General features: G+C 37.3%; 1 pseudogene; it reads right to left on the bottom strand.

Annotated features, from left to right (window-relative positions):
* Window positions 1–2173: 2173 nt before the first annotated feature.
* On the bottom strand, window positions 2174–3126 carry LOC101447505 (transmembrane protein 185B-like; annotated as a pseudogene).
* Between the last annotated feature and the right edge of the window lie 15395 nt (window positions 3127–18521).

Genomic DNA, 18521 nt, shown 5'->3' with positions numbered 1-18521 from the left:
CTTTATATATCATGTATATTAAACACGTAACAGATACGATTGCCAAATAGTTTCTCTGAATGGGCTGCCTTTTTAGCCCTTTACAAAGTCCTTTGAGGTTCAAAAGTGTTTAATTATGACGGGGTTCCATTTTTCTATTTTTTTCTTTTGTTTCTTGTGCTTTGAGTGTAAGGGTTAAGAAACTATTACCTACCACAAGATCTTAAAACTATTTTCCTATATTTTCTTCTAGGAGTTTCATGGTTGTTGGTTTTATGTTTAAGTCCTTGATGCATTTTGAGTTAATTTTTGTATAAGGTGTGAGATAAGGGTGTTTTTATCTCTGGGATATGGCTTTCTCGCTCTCCTGGCACCAGCTGTTCAATAGACTGTTCTGGCCCAGCTGGGTGGACTTAACGGCCTTGTCAAAAATCATTTGACAGAAGACGTGAAAGTCTATTTCTGAGTTCTTGATTTGGACCCATTGCTCAATTTTCTGTCTTTACGACAGTATCATGCTGTTTTTGCCACTGAAGGTAAGTAATGACCCAGGCTCAATGTTGAACCTCCCTGAAATGTGAGCCAAGGTGGCTGAGATGTTCCTTGGGGGTGGAGGGCAGACAGGAGGCTCCTGAGAACAAAGATAGGTGTGGACTTCCAGGTGAGGGTCATGAGGCCAGCTGAATCCCTCCATGCCTTTAGCAATGGCCTGCTCTTGGTAGGGTCCATCCTACAGGTAGGCAGCTGCCTTTGAGTGCAGTCTTCTGGCTGTCGGAAAGAAGCATGGCTCCCACCTTTAACCATAAGCTCAGGTGGGTAGGGGCCATGTGGGGCTCCTTCTCCACAGCACACCCCGGCCCAGCATCACTTCAGCTCACAGGAAGGGCTCAGCAGCCAGTTGCATGAGCGAATGAACGAATTCTTCCTGATAAAATGTTACATCCACTGGCCCACTCAAGTGATTTCAAGTTTATCTTTTCCTTTCTGTTCAACTGATCAGGTTTGTCCCATGCAGGGCAAAGGGTGTACTTACTTATTTCACACAGATTCATCTCAATTTCAAGAATTTCTGAAAAGTTGCTTATAACCCAAATTGTCTGCCCTCCAGTCTTCTCCCAATACTACCAATTGTCCTTTTGATGTCAACCTGTTAGAGTCTATTTGGTCTCAGTCAGAACATTTCTCTTGAAGTCTGTCTTCTCCCTTCTGAGTCTACCACCAGTCTAAAAACACTGTGCTTCCTTTAAAAACAACCTGAACCATTCTGTTTTCCTGTTGCTGACAGATTGACTGGTACCACTTTTATTGTGGCCACCTGCTACTGTAAGGTTCTTAGAAACAGACAATCCACTTGCTACTCATTTTGATTGTTCCTGAAGGGAGGCTACCACCTGTGTGGAAAAAGCCAATGTGCTAAATAAGTGTCACCTAGTGCCCAGGGATGGTACGCACCTGTTCCCAAAGGGCAGCGGTCCCTCTCTCCACTGATGGCACTCTGCATCTATGAGCCACCCTACCCTTTCTGCTGAGGTCCACAGGGTTTCCCTAAATTCATACTGGCTACCTTGAAAAGACCCCACACTGGGTACCTAGGGCGGTTTTAAACAATCTTTAAGGACATCTGCAAGAGACATATACCTTCACATATAAATTAAAAAAAATAACTGCATTTTACTTTATAGAACTAGAGCTCAACTACTATATTACATTGCTAAAATATTCATATAAATACTCTATATGCATGGATTCGCTCCATTAGAAAGATATACCTATTTGTATATTAAAGACCAGTGTCAGTAAAGCCTAAGGAAAAAAACCACTTTAATAGTCAGTGCACTAACAGGAACCACTATGAGGTCTATAAACAAGTGGTGGCAAACAGAGTTCTTTACATTTGCTATGGGTTGAGTCAAAATAGGAGCAATCTAAAATACAATTTTAAGACTAGTAGTGTATTAAAATACTCTTTTAAGCAATACTTTTGATAGATACATTAGCAATTTTAAAAAATAAAACAAAAAATAAAAATAAAAATAAAATAAAGCAGCTGTGTAGTTATTCCTTTGCAGACCTACTAAAACAATTCAAGTTAATGCTCCCAGTTAGCTCTTGAAGCATAGGCCTGGAGAGCTGAGTTCTCTCATGCACGTGTACACACCACACACACCTCAGCCGTATATTCAAACAATCTACATCATCTATGGTGCTCTGGAACCGCTGTGTCATCAGTATCTTCACTAGCTTCCTGATGCAGATTGTATGAAATGTTTCCATGTTCTCACACAATAACTGGCAGAAGTCTCTGCGAATGTCAAACCACCAATGATTGTCGCCCTTCTACCTGAACATCGTGGCTATCAAAGTTGCCAGGGACAGCCAGAGCGGAACGAAGACAGACGTTAGGAGAACACTCTGTGGCAGTCCAGTCTGTGCACCAGCAGGACCTCGTAGATGAGGAGCAGGAGCGGCACCCAAGATAGAGACCCAGCTCAGGGCCATAGTCACATACGCCCTGCATTGCTTGCTCCCCTTGTCCAAGGAGCGCAGGCACAGCAGGGACCAGACAACGTAGTAAAGGACCACCAGGCAGAGGATCGACGAGAATCAGATCCACAGGGGCACGCACATCACCAGCCAGGACCAGTGCACGATCCTGTCCAGCCTAAGGGCAATGAAGGTGATCTGCAGGATGTTGATGGAGCACAGCAGCTCCAGCTCCAGCGACCGGTAGCGCTGGGAGCCGCAGATGGAGGCGGCCACCGCCAGGGGCGACAAGTAGAGCGGCAGGAAGACCAGCAGCCAGAAGTGGGAACCCCGTTCCACCTGGTCGCAGACTAGCACCTCCAACAAGAGCAGCAGCAGGTGGATACCCTGGGCGATCAGCATGACCTTGACCTCCACTGCAGGCCTCACTCTCCGTGTGGTAGCGTGGGTTGCGGACCTAGACGCCGGCGCCCCTCGAGGCGCAGGTGCCACCCACCCACCCCCCGCCCCCATGAGCTTCTACAGCCACGAGGGCGGCGAAGACGGCCCAGCAGCTCCATTGGATGACAAGCACAGGAGCAGCAGCAGGGAGAAGAGCAGCAGGCAGGCGTAGGTGAGGAACTTACTGGGGTTGAAGTCCTGGAATAGGCCCCCGGAGTTCATGGCGGAGGCCTCCGACGCACCCCAAATATTGTGATTATAGGTTTTTCCATTTCAGAAAAAGAAAAAAGCCTGTTTGGATTTTTATGGAATCGCATTGAATTTGTAAATCAATTTGGATAGAGTTGGCATTTTAACGATGTTTGTCTTCCAATCCATCAACACGGAATATCTTTCCATTTATTTAATTCTTCTTCAGTTTCTTTTAGCAATGTTAAGTAGTTTTCTGAATACAGGTCATTTACATCCTTCGTTAAATTTATTCCTAAATATTTCATTGTTTTAGTTGTTATAATAAACGAAAAAATTTTTTTTCTGATTTCTTCCTCATATTGCATATCAATAGTGGAAAGAAACGCTATTGATTTTTGTGTATTAATTTTGTATTCTGACACTTTGCTGAACTCATCTGTTAATTCTAGCAACTTTGTTGTTGGTTTTTCAGGATTTTCTAGATATAGGATCATATCATCAGTGATTAGTGAAAGTTTTACTTTTTATTTTGGTGCCTTTTATTTCTTTATCTAACCTAGTTGCTCTAGCTAGAACTTCTAGCAAAATATTGAATAACAGTGGTGACTTTCGGTATCCTTGTCTTGTTCCTGATCTCAGCGGGAAAGCTTTCAGTCTTTCACCAATGAGTACAATGCACTTTATCATATTGAGAAAGCGTCCATCTATTCTTATCTTTTGGAATATTTTTATCAAGAAAGTGTGCTTTACTTTGTCAAATGCCTTTTCTGCATCAATTGAGAAGACCATGTGATTTTTCTTCTTCAATTTATCCATGTTGTTTATTACACTGATTTTCTTGTGTTGGACCACCTTTGCATACCTGGTATAAAAACCTACTTAATCATGGTGAATAATTTTTTTAATGTGCTTTTTGGGTTCGGTTTGCAAGGGTTTTGACAAAGATTTTGCATCTTTGTTCATTATAAGTATTGGTCTGTAATTTTCTTTTTTCATAGTATCCTTATCTGGTTTTGGTATTGGGGAGATGTTGCCCTCGCAGAATGTTTTTTCCTGTTCAATTTTTTTTGAAGATGTTGACCAAGATTGTTATTCATCTTTGAATGATTGGTAGAATTCATTTGTGAAGAAATCTGGTCTTGGGGTGTTTCATCTTTGGAAGATTTTTGATAACTGTTTCAATCTCTTCACTTGTGATTGGTTTATTGTGGTCTTTTTTTCCCCCTATGGTCAGTGTAGGCAGTTTGTGCATTTCTAGGAATTTGTCCATCTCATCTACATTGATTAGATATTTGGCATACAATTATTCACAGTATCCTGTTATGACCTCTCTTATTTCTGTGGTGCCATGTCTAATTTCATTTATTTGCATCTTTACTATTTTTTAATTTTTATTATAGCTAAGGATTTGTCAGTTTTGTTGACCAAAGATTAAACTTTTGGTTTTATTAATTCTCACTATAGAATTTTTTTTGTTCTTAATGCTGTTTATTTCTGCTCAAATCTTTACTATTTCTTTCCTTTGACTCAGTTTATGTTTATTTGCTCTTCTTTTCCTCGTTCCTCCAGGTGGGTAGTTAAATTTTCAATTTTAACTCTTTCTTCTTTTTAATGTAAGCAATGAGGGCTATGTATTTCCCTCTCAGCCCTGTCTTTGCAGTGTGCCATAGGTTTTGATATGCTGTATTCTCATTTTTATTCATCTCAAGATATTTGCTGAATTCTCTTTCACTTTCTTCTTTGACACATTGATTATTTCAAAGCATGTTGTTTTTATCAATATATTCATGGATTTTCCCTTTTCCCATCCATTATCGACTCCCAGTATCATTCCATTATGATCAGAGATACTGTTTTGTATAATTTCAATATTTTAAAATTTATTGAGAATTGTGTTTTGACTCAGATATGGTCTATCTTGGAGAAGGATCCACGGGCACTTGAAGAGAATGGATATCCTGCTGTTTTGGAGTGCTATGCTCTATAGATGTCTGGTAGTTCTTGTTTCATATTGTTCAAGATCTCTGTTTCTTTATTTATCCTCTGTCCAGATGTTCAGTCCAATACTGAGAGTGCTATATTGAAGTCTGTAACTATTATTGTAGAGATATCTATTTCTCCCTTCAGCTTTGCCAGTGTGTACCTCATTGGACATTCTGGTCAGGGGCATAAATATTTAGTTAGTAACTTCTTGGTAAATTGCCCCTTTTATTAATATATAATGACCTTCTTCATCCCTTATGACATTTTTGCATTTAAAATCTATTTTGTCCAATATTAATACAGCTACTGCATGGAATATTTTTCTCCAGCCTTCCACTTTTAACCTGGCTGTGTCCTCATGTCTGAGGTGAGTCTCTTATAGAAAGCATATAATCTGTTGAGATTCAGGGCCCAACTGGTGCAAGGAAAGCCCAAGATTTAAGTATCTTGGACATAAACCTATCAACTCTAGTACTAACTAAAGTTCAAATATAAGGGGCAGAAGAGTCATGTGTAGGAATACCACAACTGAGTCCAAATCAGTCACACTGGGGAGCATAAATTCCAAATTATGGCCCACTGGCAGGGCACCAGACTCCTGAGCTGTCAACCTTGTCTGTGATGCTTTGCTTTTTTCCTTGTTGCTTCTCCTTCTGTGAAACTGAAAATGCCTTTTTTTTTTTTTTTTTTGCATTTCACATCATCATTCAATCCCTGAGACCCTGTTCCACTTCTTCCATTCCCTTCTCTTTCTGTTCTCCTGTGTTTTCAAGTTCAGGTGTTCTGTCTTCAAAATCACTAATTCTGTCCTTAAACAATTCATTTGCTCTTATGTGTTTCTATGTATTTTTAATCTCATCCATTGCATCTTTCATTCCCATAAGCTCTGTTACTTTTCATTGCAGGCTTTAAAATTGTTCTTCATGTTCACCCATTGTATTCTTAATATCCTTTCTTTAGCTCTTTAATCATATTTTCTTTCAATTCATAGATTCGATTTAGGAAAGTTGCATGATTATGATTGATTAATTATCTTAAATCCTGTATCTCTTCAGGATATTTGGTTTGTTCCTTTGGTTGTGCCATTTCTTTCTGTTTCCTAACATGGCTTGTAATTTTTTGCTGACGTTTAGGCATCTGAATATGTTGGTGAATTTACTCTGATAGCAAATTTCTCTCCTTTGCTTATTTTTTTTCACAGCTCTTCTTTGATATTTGGTTCAATTTATTCTAAGTCTTTAAAGTTGTCAAGCTTAAGTATTCAAAATTGGGTCAGAGATTTACTGATGAGGCACAGATTTTCTCTCAGGAATTGGGGTGGAGAGGGTACCAAAAGCAGTTTTTGTCCATGCAACTTCTAGACTGGCCCACAGGTGGCACTTGTCATTGCACCTTTCCATCAAGAGGAAATCTCTGCTTTCCTGTGTTTTGGTCAAGCCAGATCCAGGATTCAAAGTAGGCTCTGCTGGCTGAGTTCACTGAGGAAAAGCCCCACTCTCCCCCTCTCCTTTATCTTCTAGCTGACAGGGAAGAAGATGTTCCCTTCTCAGTGAGTTGCAGTGAGCCAGGGGTTTGGTCCAGCTTAATATCTTGGGAATGGGGCTGTAGAGCCCTTCCTGGCCATTGTGGAGACTTGGTTACTCACATTTGTTGTTTCAGGTTCATTATCTCTCTGTCCTTCACCCTCCTGGGAGCTGTATAGCACTTTACTGGTCTGCTGACCTCCAAAGCAAAGGACACTTCAGACAGCTTTTGGTTCTTTCTCCATTATATTTGTGGGAGAGTTGAGCCCTGCCTCCCTAGACTGATGCCACCTTCCCACAATTCCTTCCATTGTGTTTTTAATTTCATTTACTGTGCTTTCAATTCTCAAAAAATCTGCTATTTTCTCTGCATTTCCTTTCAAAATCTTCTTGTCCCTCATCCACTGCCTTCTTAACAAACTAAATCTCTTTGAATTTATTAAGGATATTTGTTTGAACATCTATGTTTATTTGCCTCAATTCACATATGTCTCAGGTAGTGGGGTAGCAAATAAAGCCAGGCAGAGCCAAAATGACCACAGTTGCCCACATAAATTGATGCAGCATTGTCTCCCTTCTTCCTATGTCAGGGGCAGAGCTTCAGCCCAGGTGTGTTCAATGATCTTGTCCATGCAGGCCAAAGTGCCTGAAGTTGCCAGGAGAGGCTGAGGGAGCACTGTGCCTCCTGCTGCTCTGTCAGGCATGGGGATGGAACTACAAGTGATCCCCAAAATCTATTCCACATGGGCCAAAAGTGATGGCGGGTGTCCAAAGTGCCTAAGGAAACACTATTACTCCTCCTCTCCTGTCAGGGGTGGGAATGGAGCCTCAGATGTGTCTAACAGTCTAGTTCATGTGAACCAAAAGCAACTGCAGCTACCTGGAGGGGCTGAAGAAATACCATGCCCCATCTTGGACTATTGGGGGTAGGGATACAGCTAAGGGTTTGTACAAAAATCTGTTCTGTGAGAGCTGAAAGTGACTCTAGTTGTTCAAAGAGGTTGAGGGAGAACTATCCCTCTCTTGCCCTGTCAGAGTGTGGATGGAGTCAGAAATGTGTTTAACAGTCTAGTCCATTTGGGTCAAAATTGGCTGCAGCTACCCAGAGAGGCTGAGAGAGTGCTGCTCCTCCTGCCCTGTCAGGGGCAGGGATGGACCAACAAGCATGCTCAACAATTTAGTCCATGCAGGCTGAAAGTGCTTGCAGTGGCCCAAAGAGGCCGAGAAAACACTACCTCCCTCCTGTCTCATTGGGGGCTGAGATATAGCCACATGGGTGCTCAATAATCTTGTGTGTAGAAGCTGAAAATGAATAAAGTTGCCTGGAGAGGCTGGTGCAGGTATCCCCAGCTTCTTCCCTGTTGGAGGAGGGGCTGGAGCTTAGCCTAGGGTAGCAATCCAACTTGTGTGAAAAGAAGCTGGTCCTTACCTTCACTGTGATTTTCAATCAGTCCAGCTTCCCCTCATGCCAGGGGTGGAGTTAAAGTGGAGGCTATCAGCCTCTTTCCAATTTGGACATGTTCCAAACTTTAGCTGTTCTTAGTATTAGACTTTAGCCAGCTGAATTTACCAATCAGTAGCTGAAGCTGATGCCTGACAGTTTCTTCCTCCCCTGTTTTTTGGGTAATGTACCTTCCAACTCCAGCCAGGGAATAGCTCTTGTGGCATCTTTCACCACCAGTGGGGAATAGGCACTGGCATGGCGTGCTCTGCCCATGAATCTTCAGTGCAGATGACCAGTCTCTTCCTCCTCTTCTTCCAAGGATGTTACAGGATGCTCTTCTGGTTGCCTGGGCCCCCCAAATAGGTGATTTAGAAAACTCTAATTGATTACTAACTGTACTGTAGGGCAAGTTGACTCTTGGGGCTCCTTACTTTGTGACCACCTTGCCTCTCTTCTCTCTATGCTTCAATGAGCTATTAATTTTAATCATAACTTACATTTTGGTATTTTTTGTATTTCACTAAGAAAATAGTTTGTTAAACCCTTGTAATGTCTTTTGCTTTCTATGTGTATTTCTCCAGGCATATTACATGCTCTTAATGTAATGGACTATATTATATCTTCTTCTTAAGACTTTTTCTATGAGTGATACTTTCTCTATCCTCAATTTTTATCATTTTCCTCTTATTTTAATTATATTGCTGTAGGTATTTTTTGCTAGGAGATATAACACAACCTATCACTTCTAAATGTCATTCATTCTTCAGTCAGAAAATATAAATAAAGAAGAAATGAATAACTTTCTCTCAATATGAAGAGGCTATAGTATGGCCAATATCATAATAGTATCAACATTTGAGAGAGAAGAAAATACTTTACCTTTTAATAGTGTTCGTGAACACGCAATTTCTAAGGCTTAATGAGAAATATTATTGAGAAAACAATCAAGAACATCTTGTATATCACCTGACATATAGTAAGTATTCAACAAAGGCTACTAACTGCCAGTTCTTCCTCTGGAACAGCAGTCCCAGTCTTATTTTGAAAGTGCTAATTTTGAGAGGTTGGAAACTCTATGTTATGCATGACATATATACACATTTCTCCAGTAAAATTATTAATTGCAAATTTTTGCTTCAATGAGTTTTTATGAAATATACATGCATATTAATTTCCAAATATATTGTAGAGTGCAAACTTTTGACTTTAAAGGATATACAAATAACAACATATTTCTCCAGGCTTGACAGGCAAAGCATGATTTAAAAATATGATTGTATCGTCTGCTAAAACCAGAAAATTTGTTACGTATAATAGATTCATTGAATTGCTTTAGATTATTTGCTTTTGTCATGCAAATGATTAATCAGTTCATCTAAAAACAATATCTGCAAGATTCTCACACCCAAAAATGGTAAATTTAAACAGTACCTGAGGTGAACACTGAGAAGTACATCTATATCCACCCTCATGAATGAAGGAATTATCCTCCTTGTTCCTGGAATCACTACCAGTAAATGCTTTTCAGCTGCCAGACTACTTTGTGGCTTTCCTTGATTGAAAAAAAAACTGCCTTTCTCAGGGTCACATGTAGCAACTGATAAAAGTGTCTTAATACAATTTTGGGCCCATCACTCCAACTCAGGTCAAATATCTTTCCCATCTCCAGCATTCTCACTAAGTTGGCTCAGGCCTTTGTTAGGATTGTGTAGTGGCTCAACTTCTCCTTCTTGCCAATCCTGTTTGCTTCCTTGCACATTGTTTATATCAGGAGTGTTCCATGTGAATATCCTACATGCTAATGCACATCTCAGAATCTTATTGCAGGGAAACCTGATTTAAGAGAGTACTAAATAAATCGTTAATGTTCTTAATTCATAAAGATTTCCCTAATCTAGAGCATTCTGACTTTAAAATGTCAAAAGTGAAAAGCAAAGTGTTTATGACATTGTGGTTTTTATTTGAAATATAATATATACTCAGAAGTAGGGGAAATAGATGCAATATTAGATCATGATCTGTTTCTCATTTCTAAAATTAAATTTTCAGATTGGTTCAACATTCAAAATGAGAGAAATGTTTACTTCTACATAAAAATTCTAATGGAAAAACAAATGAAATCATTGGGTAAAGAATAAAAATGTAGCTCAGGATTTAAGGACTTGGCAAAATAATTTAAAAGGCCACCTGGAAGAAAACTCATGACAAAACGTATTTGACAGGTAACAATTAAGTAAAAAAGGAAGGAAGGAAGGGAGGGAGGGAGATGGAAAGAGGAAGAAAGGAAGGAAGGAAAGAGAGAAGGATGTAAAAATTTGAAGGGAAAGATTTTTGCACAAAAATTACAATGTTGCATATAATTTTTAAGTATTTCTATTTGTTTAGGACCAAATAGAAATGTTAATGGAAGTCAATAAATAGATGCTATACTATTTATGATAATTTTCTATATAAATTATGTGATATATTGCAGCAATATAGTGAATAAAGATTCATTAAATATTGTTTTGGAAACTTGGCAGTTTTTAGTTATTAAGTTATATCCCTGTATCAATAATTATACCCAAAATAATTTCAAATACATTAAATTTTGAATTGTAGAAACTTAGGAGATGAAGACCATACTTGTAGCATGTACGTGCATATACACACAGAACCATAAACTAAGTATTTTGGTTATATAACTGTAAAGACTTTTTGAGCAACACTGTTGCATAAATAAAGTCAAAATCTGCAAAAATTACTCATAAAATGATGTTTAACCATAGATAGTGATGCCCTACTTTAGTGTGATACTGAAAAATTACATTGAACCAGAAGATTGATAAATTGAAAATAACAAAATCTGGATTTCATAAAATGGTAACAGCACAGAAACTCTCAGACATTGATGTGATATATTTTGCTGCTGTTGTTGTTTTAATTATTTTTTTTAAAGAAGCTTTAGATTACATAAAATTTACATAAAAAATATGTTTCCCATATGCCCCACACCCTCCTCCTCCCACACTTTCCTACAGTAACAACATCCTTCATTAGTGTGGTACATTTGTTACAATTGATGAATATATATTGAAGAATTGCTACTAGCAAACGACTAAAGTTTGTTATAGTTTACACTCGGTTCCACACAATTTTTAGGTTATGATGGAATATACAATGCCTTGTATCCATCACTACAATATCTTGCAAGACAACTCCAATGTCCTAATAATTCCCCCATATCTCTCTCCCACCTGCAGAGAATACTTGTAACTAGAGTACTCCATGCATTGGAGGCCAGTGCCCATCCTTCACTGGTGGCACAAGCCACAATGGAAGCTGTTCTATGGTTGGAATTGGGCCCCATTTCCCAAAAATGGGAGAGAAAGAGATGGCTGGGCACCAACCTCAGCTGGGAACATGGCAGGGAGGAATCAGGGGGACCTGTGCCAGCTTCTCCTGGAAAATACAGGCTGCACCACAGAGATTGATGATTATCTTAATCCGAATGCACAGGCTGCCTCAGGGGCTATTCTGTGCCTGGAGTTGAAAACTCCATTTCCCAAAAATGGGGGAGAAGAAATGGTTGGCCACTGAATTCAGTTACAGATTGGAGAATTTGACTGGCTAAGATAAAACCCTAAGAGCAGCTAAAGTTTAAACCTGTCCAAATCAGAATGAGAACAGTACCATCATTTTGACTCTGTGCCCAGCATGAGGGGAAGGAGAGCTGATTGAACATCATAGTCATTGTAGGGACTGGTTTCTTTCCACCCAGATCAGACTGCAGGGAAATAAACAACAGCAAATGATGTAAAGAACATACATGTCATGGGTGTCCCAGAAGGAGAAGAGAAGGGAAAGGGGGCAGAGGGAATATTTGAAGAAATAATGGTAGAAAATTTCCCAACTCTATTGAAGGACATAGATACTCATGTCCAAGATGCACAACATACTTCCATCTGAATAAATCTGAATAGGCCAACTCCAGAGACACATACTAATCAGAATGTCAAATGATTAAGACAAAGAGAATTCTGAGAGCAGCAAGAGAAAAGCAACGCATAACATATAAGGGATATCCAATAAAAATAAGTGCCAATTCCTCATCTGAAACCATGAAGGAAAGAAGACAGTGGTATGACATATTTTAAGATACCCCAAGAGAAAAACTTCCCACCAAGAATCTTATATCCAGCAAGACTGTCTTTCAAAAATGAAGGTGAATTCAGAATATTCACAAATAAATAGGAACTGAGAGCATTTGTAATCAAGAGACTGGTTTTACAGGAATTATAAAGGGTGTGCTACAGTCTGTAAAGAAAAGACAGGAGAGAGAGAGGCTTGGAAGAGAGTATAGAAATGAAGGTTATATCAGTAAAAGTAAGAAAAAGTCTCAAAAGAGTGGCAAAACTAAATAAGACAGATAAAACCCAAAGGTCAAAATGGATGAAATAAAAGTTACATTTAAGTGATAACACAATGTTAATGGATTAAACTCCTCAATCAAAAGACACAGACTGGCGAATGGAAAACAAAATATGAGCCACCTATATGCTGTCTGCAAGAGACTCACCCTAGTCCCAAGGATACTAATAGATTGAAAGTGAAATGCTGGAAAAAGATACCTCACATATTCAGTAACAAAAACAAACAACAACAACAACAACAAAACAGAGTAGCTATATTTATAGAGATGAAATAGACTTTAAAAGACACTAGTAATGTGCAGTCTGAGGAAGAAGTCAGGAAAAAATTTCCATTTACAATAGTGACTAAAAGAATTAAATATCTAAGAATAAACTGAACCAATGGTGTAAAGCATTTGTATTCAGAAAACTACAATGCACTATTAAAACAAATCAAAAAGACCTAAATAATTGGAAGAACATTCCATTCTCACAGATTGGAAGACTAAATATCATTAAGATATCAATTCTACCCAAATTGATATACAGATTCAATGTGATCCCAATGAAAAATTATCAGCATATTTAAAGTAAATGGAAAACACTATTATCAAATTTACTTGGAAGGGTAAGTTTTCCTGAATAGCCAGAAACATCTTAAAAAGGAAGAGTGAAGTTGGAGGACTCTCACTTCTGGTTTTTAAATCATATTACTTAGCTACAGTTGTAAAAATAGCATGGTACTGGCATAAAGACAGACACATAGACCAATGAAACTGAATTGATGGTTCAGAAACAGACCCTCACACCCATGGTCAAATGATTTTTGACAAGTCTGTCAAACACATCCAGCTTTGGCTGAACAGTCCATTCAACAAATGATACTGGGAGAACAGGATATCCATAGCCCAAAAAAAGAGGATTCCTATCTCACACCTTATACAAACCAAACATTAACTCTAAGTGGATCAAAACCCTAAATACAAATGCAAGAACCATAAAGTTTCTGGAAGGTAAGAAGATATCTTCAAGGCCTGGTGGTAGGTGGTGAATTCTTAAAGGAGATAAGAGGAGGACTGAGATGAACTACTGATGTTTAATGTACATAGAAGTTTTAATTAACTTTACTATGAAAGTGTGGAAATGTATAGACTTGATAACATATTATTGTAACAATAATAGGAATGTAGCTGGAAAGGGTGGTCTAGGAATGCAAATGTCAATTGAAAGAGAGCTAGAGAAAATCTAGGGTCTGAATAACTCAGTAAACCCAGAGGTGAATTAGAATTGTGATTGATGGTACAAATGAAAGAATGTCCTTTGTGAGCTAGAGAGGAGGTACACCACTATTGTAGGGTGGGGGAATGTAGAGAAGCATGGGAAAACTACAACTGTAGTGACCTATGGACTGTGGTTAACAGCAATACTGTAATATTCCTGCATTTATGCCAAAGATATACTGTGTTGATAATAAGGAAGCATAGAATAGATATGCCAAATATATGCTATGGATCATGGTCAGTGGTAACAGTCTGATGGTATTATCTTATAATCTATAACAAATATTCTGCCACTGTGTGGTGTGTTGATAGAGTGCTGTTTTATGGGAATTCTGCACATGTGTATGATTGTTTTGTAAGTTCACAACTTCTGTACTAAAAATATTTAAAAATAATAATAATAGGGTCGGTTGGGGGAAAATATGCCAACCTACAATGCACTGTGGGTTGCAATGGACTATAGTTAATAGTAAGATTTTTAACATATTCTTTCATAATTTGTAACAGATGTCTAACAACATTGTGGGGCATTCATGGTGGGTTGATGTATGGGAACACTGTATGATGTTATGCCTGTTTGCTTTGTAAGTTCACAACTTTTACTATACACTTATTGTTTATGTATGTTCACATATAAATGATATAAAAATAATAATACATGGGTTGGGAGGAAAATATACCAAATGTAAATATTTTGGTTACTAGTAATATTTTGAAGATGCTCTTACATCACTAGTCAATTGTTTCACAACAATGCCAAGTGTTGGTGGTAGGGTAAGGTATGACAGCCTTGTATGCTGTTATGTATGTTTGTTTTGTAAGTTCACAATGATTCTATACACTTATTGTTTAAGTATTTTAGGTATGAGTAAGATACTTCAATAATTTTTAAAAATGTGTGTACACTTTAGTCAGCAGTTAGAAATTTAATGTATCCAGTAATATATAAAAGTGTATAAACCAGTTGAGATGCAAAGGTATTCACCATAGTCGTTTGTCTTATTGAAAACTAAGAAAGAAGCACATTATATCTCTATTGGAGAGGATTTATATAAAATTTGACTCACTGATATAGTTCTACATGATTCATCAGTGAAAGATATCCATGGCATGCTAATGAGTAAAAGTAATTTATAAAAATATTTATAAGCAAACTCTCATTTGCTATTAATAATTTTAATGTTGTGAAGCTGTATGTACACAAGAAAAACATTCTTAAAGCTAATCCATTGCTATAGGTGTGATCTCACGGTAAATAAGATCTTTTGAGGAGGCCACTTCAGTTTATGTGTGGCCCAATCCAATCAAGATGGATCTTAATTCTATTACTGAAGTCCTTTATAAGTGAAATTAAATTCAGAGAGAGAGAGAGAGAAAGTCACAGGAAGAAAAAACTGAATATCAGTGAAATCCAGAAGAGAAGGGAGAGACCAGAAAATGCTGTCATATGACAAACTTGCCATGTGACAAACCAAGGATTGCCAGCAGCCAGTCCAGAATGCCACAGTATTTGGGAAGAAAGCATAGCCTTGATGACGCTTGGATTTGGGCTTTCTCCCAAACTCAAACCATGAACAGATTAATTCTCATTGTTTAACCTGATCAACTTCATGGTACTTGCTTGAGCAACCTAGGAAACTAAAAAAAAAAAAAAAAGCATTAGAAATTGAAGCATTTAATGAGAAAAAGGGTGAGAAAATGTTTTAGAACAATATTTGCTAATGTTAATAATGACTGTCTTTGGGGAACACATTTAAAATAAATTAAGAATTTTCAATTTGTTTAAACACATTCCATACAATTTCCAGTACTTTCACTGGTAGGAAGGGTTACTTCTGAAGATGATCTAGTTCACTCTTCTGACTCATATCATTCGTCTACCTTACTGTAAATATCATTCATATTAATTTGTCCATAGAATTATCTGGATCCAATTTGATAGCTCTCTTGCAGAGATTCTCTGCATCATTACATTGCAATCTCTTTGTGATGATTTTGTGCAATGGTTTGACCAAATCTTTACCCATAGATCAACAGGTTTGAAAATCAAGCATTTCTGAATATGTTTTTACCATAGATAGCTTTCAGAAATAAAGGGGGAAATATATTCTTAAACATATCTTTTACTGCAGTCGAAAAGTGCTAAAATACCGACCAAGAGATAAGTATGGAGACAATTTTACAAAGTTAATTTAAGAGAAGAAGTAGAATTGAATTTATGATATTTTTCTTTGGTATCTCCACTTACATACATTTATTCACTTGCAAGAATTAGTTCTTACTTGAACCTCATTTGCTTCCTCCTTAATTTTGACCAAGCCACAACAGAATCAGTAAATGGTTAACAAAATAAATTAATCTCAAATTATAATAAGAGCCCACAAATGAAAATGTGGAAGAAAATTTTCTGATTATTCAAAAAAGAGTAAACCAGAACAAGCTTGAAAAGCATCACGTTAACAGAAAAGGCAAAGTTTATCATAAGAAAGAAATAACATCCTCAGGATATTCTCAAACACAGAAAATATATATATTAACAATCTATGTTTTAGAATAAGAACATTACCAAAAATGTTTTCTTCAAAGAGAAAGCCATTTATCAAAACTACTTTTGTGTTTATTCCATATTTTAATTGAGATTCTCTTATCTGCTCTTTCCATGCACTGTATTTCCTCAAGTAATATGATGTGCTTCTAATTTCTTTTTTCTACTATCCTCAAATTTACTCCATCTATACTCTTAGTAGTTATCTACAATTAGTTGTAGCCAGACTTTTTAAGGCTTAAAATCTATAGTTTATGTACCAGATCTATGGTAACTTCAAAAAATGCAAGACTTTGTTTTAATTTATGAAAGTACCCCCAATAAAATTCATAAAAATGTGATATTTTAAGAAGAAGATTAAATTGTGCTGTGATATTTTCAGATTTTAGTATTCTAGCCACTATCTTGTAACATACTTTATTTAGAAATACTTCTTTTACTATTTCTTTAAATCTAAATAGCTTCTCTTCATAATTTAGCAATGCACTCCTTTTATTTTGTATGCATAGAACATGGTAAAGTGTACTTGCTTCACACCATTTAGACATTATTCATGGGGTAAGACTGTGTGCTTTAGTTTCCTATCTGCAAAAACAAAATATTACACAAAGGGATGGCTTAAACATGAGTGGATTTTGAAAGTAGGAGAAGTCCAAACTTGTGAGATCAACAAGGCAATGTTTTCTCCCTGGGCGCTCAAGATCCTTGGTTTTCTTGGCTGTTTTATCATATGGCAGTGTACATGGTGGCATCTTCTCTTTTTTCTTTTAGGTCCTGTTGATTTCTAGCTTTGGGTGCTCCTGTAGCTTCTCTGTGTCCCTCTTTTCAGCGTTTCCACTAATAACATTAAAACCTATCCTGAGTCACTGGGGCCACACCTTAACTGAAGTAACCCAGTAAAAAAGTTCAGACCTACAGAAATGGGTTAAGATTAAGAACATATTTTTTTTTTGGAATCCATAACTCCAAGTCACAATAAAGTGTTAAAATGATGTGAAAGATTCTTAATCAAAATCAAGCCTGTTCCCCAGTGAGGCTTGGGAAAATGTAGTTGAAATGAACTCAGAAGCAGGACATATATGAGCTTACAATATATTGATGCAATATTATGGAGAATTTAAAATTAAATTTAGCAAGTACACAGTAAGCCACTCAAGATGTGCATTTAATTTTTTTTCTGGTAGCACGTGTACTATGATGGGTTAGAATTTCCCTCACTACAATGGCAATTGTTTATGTTTCTGTTATTCTGCAAACTGTGAACTACTACAGATATTCAACACTTAACACTAGCTTTTCCTATAATATACAAACATTTATTATATGTAGAAAACGTTAGAGATTATGAAATTCGATAATTAATGCAAATGATAAATTGCATATTGACATCTATTTATCTTGCAAAACTGAGTTACAGCCAGTGAATATTGCAGCCCAGGATTTCAAATGTATACTTATTAGAATCAATGTCATTCAAAGTAAACTGAATAACAGCACCATGTTTTTCTATGTTTTACTTTGTTTTACTTATATATTGATATACAGATTTTCAAACTGGAGGGAATTTGAAATATTCAATGAATAGTCTTACATGTTACCAAAATTTTTAAAATGTTAACATTTTGCCATTTTGATTTAGCCCTTGTTGCAATGCACAATTATTTATGAATTCCAAAAATTAGATATTGGATTATGTTTGTAAATTGGTCTGTTCCTCCAGGCATGATTAAATTATGATTAGGGCTTTGATTGGGCCATGTCAGTAGGACGGAGTGGGGGGGGGGGAGTCACAGAGAAAACTACACAGCAGAGAAGAGAGTGAGAATTTTGAGCTGGAACTTGGGACGTAAACTCATGGAAGACAGCAGAGCAGCTGAGCCCAGAGAGAAAGGAGCCCTGGGAGAGAGACAAGACTTATCTCAGTCTACACTTGATACTGGAAGAAGCTGACACCACGGAACCTTAAGAGGAAGAGGAAGACTGAATGTTGGCAGCCATCTTACTCTAACACGTGGCAACAGACTTTGGTGAGGGAAGTAACTTATGCTTTATGGCCTGGTTACTGTAATCTTCTACCCCAAAATAAATACCCTTTATAAAACCAACAGATTTCTAGTATTTTGCATCAGCACCCCTTTGGCTGACTAATACAGCCCTGTTGATGTCTTTGCTATAACATTAGAAAACAAGTTGCAGACTTCATGTCATTTTACTCTAAATATTTCAGCAGAGATCTTATATATGTATTTAATTTTATAT

This window comes from Dasypus novemcinctus, chromosome 11 (genome assembly GCF_030445035.2).
Source record: "Dasypus novemcinctus isolate mDasNov1 chromosome 11, mDasNov1.1.hap2, whole genome shotgun sequence".
Lineage (NCBI taxonomy): Eukaryota > Metazoa > Chordata > Mammalia > Cingulata > Dasypodidae > Dasypus > Dasypus novemcinctus.
Note: the sequence above shows the minus strand (reverse complement) of the source record. Positions and strands in the feature narration are given on the sequence as shown.